Raw genomic sequence first — 6,130 nt, 5'->3', positions numbered from 1 at the left:
GGTGGTAGAGTCACCATCACTGGAAGTGTTCAAGAGGGGATTGGACGTGGCACTTGGTGCCGTGGTTTAGTAGTCATGAGGTGTTGGGTGACAGGTTGGACTTGATGATCTTTGAGGTCTTTTCCAACCTTATTGATTCTATTCTACTCCGTATTGCTCGCTTCTTGGCACAAATCAGAAGGTTTTGGAGGACAGCTACATTTAAATCAGTCCTTTGCCTTATGCTTCTCCCTCCCTGCTTCCCTTTTCTTGAACTATTAAATCTCAAAAAAAGAAGAAAACAAAGACCTCCAAGCAAAACAATGTGACAGATATTTACAAAGGGATGGACAAGCATGAGCAACTAATCCAGATTGTTTGTGTTATGTTTAGAGATGGCAAAATGTTTTGGTTTCTCTCTTTTTTTGTTTGTTATACAAAAGCCCAACCAAACAAAAAAATAATGGCAACAAGAAGTGTGCTGAAATCTGTCTCTCTCACTTCATTTTTTCCAGAAGAAAACCCATGAGGGAAATGTGCCCAAGCTTTACTCAGGAACTTCTCTTCAGAATGTTTTGAATTTTGAGAGGTATTTATTTCTCAGTGTCTGACAAATGCAGCTGTCTCTTCTACTGTATTTGAAGTAACACAAGGCTCCAAAGTCTTCTGCAATTTTAGCAGCAATCTATGCTTGCTATCATACAGCACTAGGATGAATTGCAAAGATGGTTTAAACCCTGATTACAAGTACAGGCTCATGGAATACTGCAGCAGTGCACAGATGGTGCCATAAAAATTGTTAACAGCTCTGCCCTATTAATATTCTGGACAATAGCAGGACCACAAGAAAAACACCAAACCATAAAACCCCCAGCTCTAAAGGGTTAACTACTTATTGCACTTCATATTAAAACAGGGATTGAAGGCTGAAGTGTAAATCCAAGTGGCTAAGTGTGGGAAGGACTCATGGTGGAGAAGTTTGTGAAGGACTGTACCGCCCCTGGGAAGGATTGCATGCTGGAGTAGGAGAACAGTGTGGGGAAATAGCTGTGGTGATAGAATTATGCCCTAACCACCACTCTCCATCTCCCATTCCCCTGTCCCACTGGGTATGAGATAGAAGACTTGGGAGTGAAGTTGGTTTGTATTTTATTTTTCTTTCTCACTATCTTACTCTGGTATGAAATGGCAGAGAGATAGAATAGAATAGAATAGACCAGACCAGATCAAGGTTGGAAGAGACCTTCAAGATCATCACGTCCAACCCATCATCTAATCAACTAAACCATGGCACCAAGCACGCCATCAAGTCTTCTCCTAAACACCCCCAGTGATGGTGACTCCACCACCACCCCAGACAGCCCATTCCAATGGGCAATCACTCTCTCTATGAAGAACTTCTTCCTAACATCCAGTCTAAACCTCCCCTGGTGCAGCTTGAGACTGTGTCCTCTTGTTCTGGTGCTGGTTACCTGGGAGAAGAGACCAGCCCCCACCTGGCTACAACCTCCCTTCAGGTAGTTGTGGACAGCAAGAAGGTCTCCCCTGAGCCTCTTCTTCTCCAGGCTAAGCAAGCCCAGCTCCCTCAGCCTCTCTTCATAGGGCTTGTGCTCCAAATCCCTCACCAACTTTGTTGCCCTTCTCTGGACATGTTCCAGCACATTAACAGCTTTCCTAAACTGAGGGGCCCAGAACTGGACACAGTACTCAAAGTGTGGCCTAACCAGTGCAGTTAAATTAGCTTTCTCCAAGTAGAGCCTGTTTTGCATGTGACAGCAACTGGGGAATAGTCTCCCTGTCCTTGGTTCAATCCATGAGCTTTTTCCATTGTTTTCTTCCCCTGTCCTGCTGAGGAGGTAGAGTGAGAGTGCAGCTTGGTGGGCACCTGGATGCCAGCCAAGGTTAACCCATCTCACCTTGCCTGTAAGAATTTGAATAGGGAAGTCTAGGAATTCAATTTCTCACAGGGCCCCTAACAATGCCCTAACACAACTACTGGCAATCAGCCAGAAGTAGATCTGCACCAGACAGATCCTGTCAGTGACACTGCTCTTAACACTTCTTGTTTTATAACTATAAAATGCTGTGCAAACAGCAACTAATCCTCTCACTCATGCAATATATGCTTACCCTCAGAGATGTTAAGTAACCAACAGTCACACCACAGATGAGAGACACAGCAAAGTTCTAACCTTTGCTGCCACTACCCTGATAGGCAAAAGCCAAGCAGAGGACACAAACAGATTTTATGAGTGCATTTCCTGCTGACTGAGGTCAGGGTCAGTGAGGTGAACTTAAGCCCCTGCAGAATGGGGAATAATTTAAATGTGAACACCTCAATAGCAGAACCTTAGGCTTCCTAATTTAGAAACAAATCCTTTATTAAAGGTGAGAGACAAAGCAGAGCCTGAAGGGAAGGGGCTGTCAGCAGTGCTTCATCTTCTGTGGGTGGCAGTTGGACTGTTTCTTCACCTCCCTGGCCCTTGAATGTTATAGAGATGCCAACAAGGCAATTGAGTAGCAACTTTAATCACCTTGAAGAGGAATAATCCTTCTAAAGCTCCTCCTTCAGATGGGAGGGGATTGACAAAGGTCAGTAAAGTTAACATTCAAGAGCAATAGAAATGCAATGGGGAGATGACAACTGCCATTGAAAGCCTGGAAAGTGACAGAGGAAGAGAATTAGGGGAGTTTTGTACAGGCATTTGCTCCAGGAATAGAATAGAATAAACCAGGTTGGAAAAGACCTTTGAGATCATCGAGCCCAACCTATCATCCAACACTATCTAATCAACTAAACCATGGCAACAAGTACCCTATCCAGTCTCTTCCTAAACACCTCTAGTCCTCCTATTTAGGAGAGAGGGAATAGAAAGATCTCATATCCCAGAAGGTAGGCAACAATCTTTATCAAGGGGGACAGATTAGTAGAGGAACAGAGCGAGTCAGGCTGAGAGAAGTGCTGCCTGCAATGGGAGTGAACAGTGCATGGTAAAAATCTCTGCTTCCCTGTCCACTCACTTGCTGATCATCTGGTCCAACCTTTCTAGGTGTCAGTGTAGTTTAAATGAGATGGCCCAGCACCCTGGATAGAAGCAGCACATTACCTAGCAGCAAACCTGTCTGATACAGCCCCAGTGCAGGGTTTAAGCACAGGGTGGTAGAGGCTCTACCATGATTTTTCTTCCCGCCTGAGGTGAAGTAGAAAAGGAAGAGACATAGCTGAAAAATCCCAGATGAAGCCAATCCTTCCCACCCTTACCACTTCTTTCCTCTTCTGCCCAGTCTTTGCCCGCTCCTGCCACAGCACATGCGGTGCAGGACTTCCACACAATCACCATCTGCAATAGTTCAGACCCCATCAGTGCTCTAAATTGCCCTCCACCCACATACTATGCAAACCCCAAGTCAGAGCATGTCAAAGGGAAGCTTACGTAAGGAAGACAGTGCCAGGTTTCCAAGAGTCACATTTCTGTAAGGCAAGGTGGTGGTGAACCCTGCCAGCACTTACCTACAAATATCAACCTGTTACAAGCAAACAGCAACAGCAGCACTTACAAGGAGTTTCTTGCCCAGACACTTTCAGGATCACAAAACCTTGGTTCTCAGCACACTGAGTTACAATTTACACGTACCTACAACTAGCAGGCACACCACTCAGAGCAACAGAAACAGAGAAGTCAAAAACCATCTTACTTGGCTGGAGAAAGGGAGACAAAATGATTTCTTTTGAAGACAGAACTCCTTATAAGACACTGTACATAAACTCCCTTACTCCTGGACTTCAAGAAACAAAAGGAGACTGCAGTAAGTGATTTTTACCAGTAAGTGAACTCTATTACTGATACTAAATATTACTTTTTGACCTTTCAGTGAACAGAAAGCTGTAAATGATTACACACATTGCTTATTACAAATCTTCCCCAAACTTCATTTCGGCAACTTTTGGTTTAGATTTTCACTTCCACAATGTTTTGATTGTAAGCACTCTCAACTGTGGCAAGCTTTTTAAAGAAAAGGCTAGTAGAAAATACTATAGCTCAAAACCCCTCCAAGCTCGCTCTCCACTTGGATCTCCAGGCAAGAAGGTCATTCTTGTCTTCTGCTGCAGGTTTTGCTGCTGGTTTTGGCGGTTTTGCAGTGCCAGCACCAAAATGCATGCACAAATGTGACTGTCATGCTTGCTGATCCAAAAGGAAGTACAGGTAACCAGCAGAGCAGTGACATTGGCTCTGCAAAATAAACAGATGGCATTTTCTATCCTGCCTTCCAATTAACAGGCAATTAGTGCTGCCTCCCAAACCACTTATCATTACACCACTTTGAGCACAGGACTGTGCCTGTTTTTGCCATGCAAAGAAATTACCTTAAAGGATAGTTACTATTTTTAGAGGCAGCACTGGAAAATATGCAATTCTGCTCCAAATTGTGAGCTCATGTTACCTTAAGGAAGGTGAAGATCTTCAGTCACATACAACACACACTCACTTTGTACTGCCAGTTGAAAAAGGTTGTTCAAGGAGTTCTTAACCTGCCTCTTCAATTGCTTGAATTACAACCTTGAGAACGGATTATAAACTGCTGCAAACCCAGGAAAAAGTGCTTTACTTCATTAGATCTGCTGTTTATTTTTAGTTAGAACACTTGACCTTTCCTTCCTCTGCTGTTCCCACCTCTAAGGCACATGCAGGAACTCTTCCCTTGCAAATATTTCGGGGAAGGTTGGCAAATGCAAGATTTAAAGGGTGAGGAGCTTCATTTAGAGCTAAAAGAGGAATGTTCCAGTTTTCATAGTATCATAGAATCAGTCAGGGTTGGAAGGGACCACAAGGATCATCCAGTTCCAATCCCCTGCCATGGGCATGGACACCTCACACTAGATCAGCCTGGCCAGAGCCTCAGCCAGCCTGGTCTTAAACACCTCCAGGGACAGGGCCTCAACCACCTCCCTGGACAACCCATTCCAGGGCTTCACCACTCTCATGGTGAAGAACTTCCTCCTCATGTCCAGCCTGAATCTCCCCACCTCCAGCTTCATTCCCTTCCCCCTACTCCTATCACTACCTGATATCCTGAGAAGTCCCTCCCTAGCCTTCCTGTAGGCCCCCTTCAGATACTGGAAGGCCACAATCAGGTCACCTGGGAGCCTTCTCTTCTCCAGGCTGAACAGCCCCAACTCTTTCAGTCTGTCCTCATAGGAGAGGTGCTCCAGCCCTCTGCTCATCCTCGTGGCCCTTTTTTCCAGTATTTGAGATGTGTTGAAGAAAGCTAAACACTTTGAGTCTTCGTCAAGAGCCATTCCAAAGAGAATCTGAAGCTTTAAACAGTAGTTACATAGGAAGTACCTTTCACACCTTCTTCTGGCATTTCAAGTCTTATTACAGAATATTCATCTCCCCCTTTTGTCTCTGACTTGCCCCACAGTTCTTGCACAGGCCAACTAGCTGCTCATATTACTCAAGACAAATTGCAGTGCTCAAAATATAATTAAAATTCATGCTATGTGGAAACCCATCTACTAATTCGATGATTAAGTGCTTTCCATGTTTACAGTAACTATAATCATAACCACTCCTAGAGCTGGAAAGGATAAATTCCACCAATAAGTTAAAAAAAAACCCACCCCAAAACCATACAGCTTTGCTATTTAGCCACTGTTTCAAAGCCGAGTGCCATAATTATCAGTGATCTACACTGCTTCAGCTAAGAGCAACTTCAGTAAGCTGCAGCCCATAAAAGGTTCCTGGTATTACAGCATGAATAAATATCAGAGTGTTTTAAGCACACAGAACATGGTTTATGACAAGCAAAATGTAAACACCATTTTGCCTTTAATGCCCCTCCTTGTCACTGTGCTGCCCAAACTTGCTAGTGACTTGGAGCAAATCAATTTCAGGACAAGGCATCTGGTTCCTCGTTAGCTAGAGGGAAGATTGTTTGAGAGCATTCTAAACTCCACCAGCACTAGATGAGCTTCCATCAAAGCAAGTTTGAAAAATGAAGACAAACATAAGTATCATTTACATAAACGTCTGCATATGTAGCTTAACAATCAAAGGCTCTCCCTGCAGTTTTAAGTGTCTGCTCTTGTCACTCAGGCAAACAAATGGGTACAGAGAAAGTGCTAGTGCTTACTACCTGCAGATAGAGA

The sequence above is a fragment of the Dryobates pubescens genome, chromosome 1, assembly GCF_014839835.1.
Source record: "Dryobates pubescens isolate bDryPub1 chromosome 1, bDryPub1.pri, whole genome shotgun sequence".
NCBI lineage: Eukaryota > Metazoa > Chordata > Aves > Piciformes > Picidae > Dryobates > Dryobates pubescens.
This window is presented reverse-complemented; position numbering follows the sequence as displayed.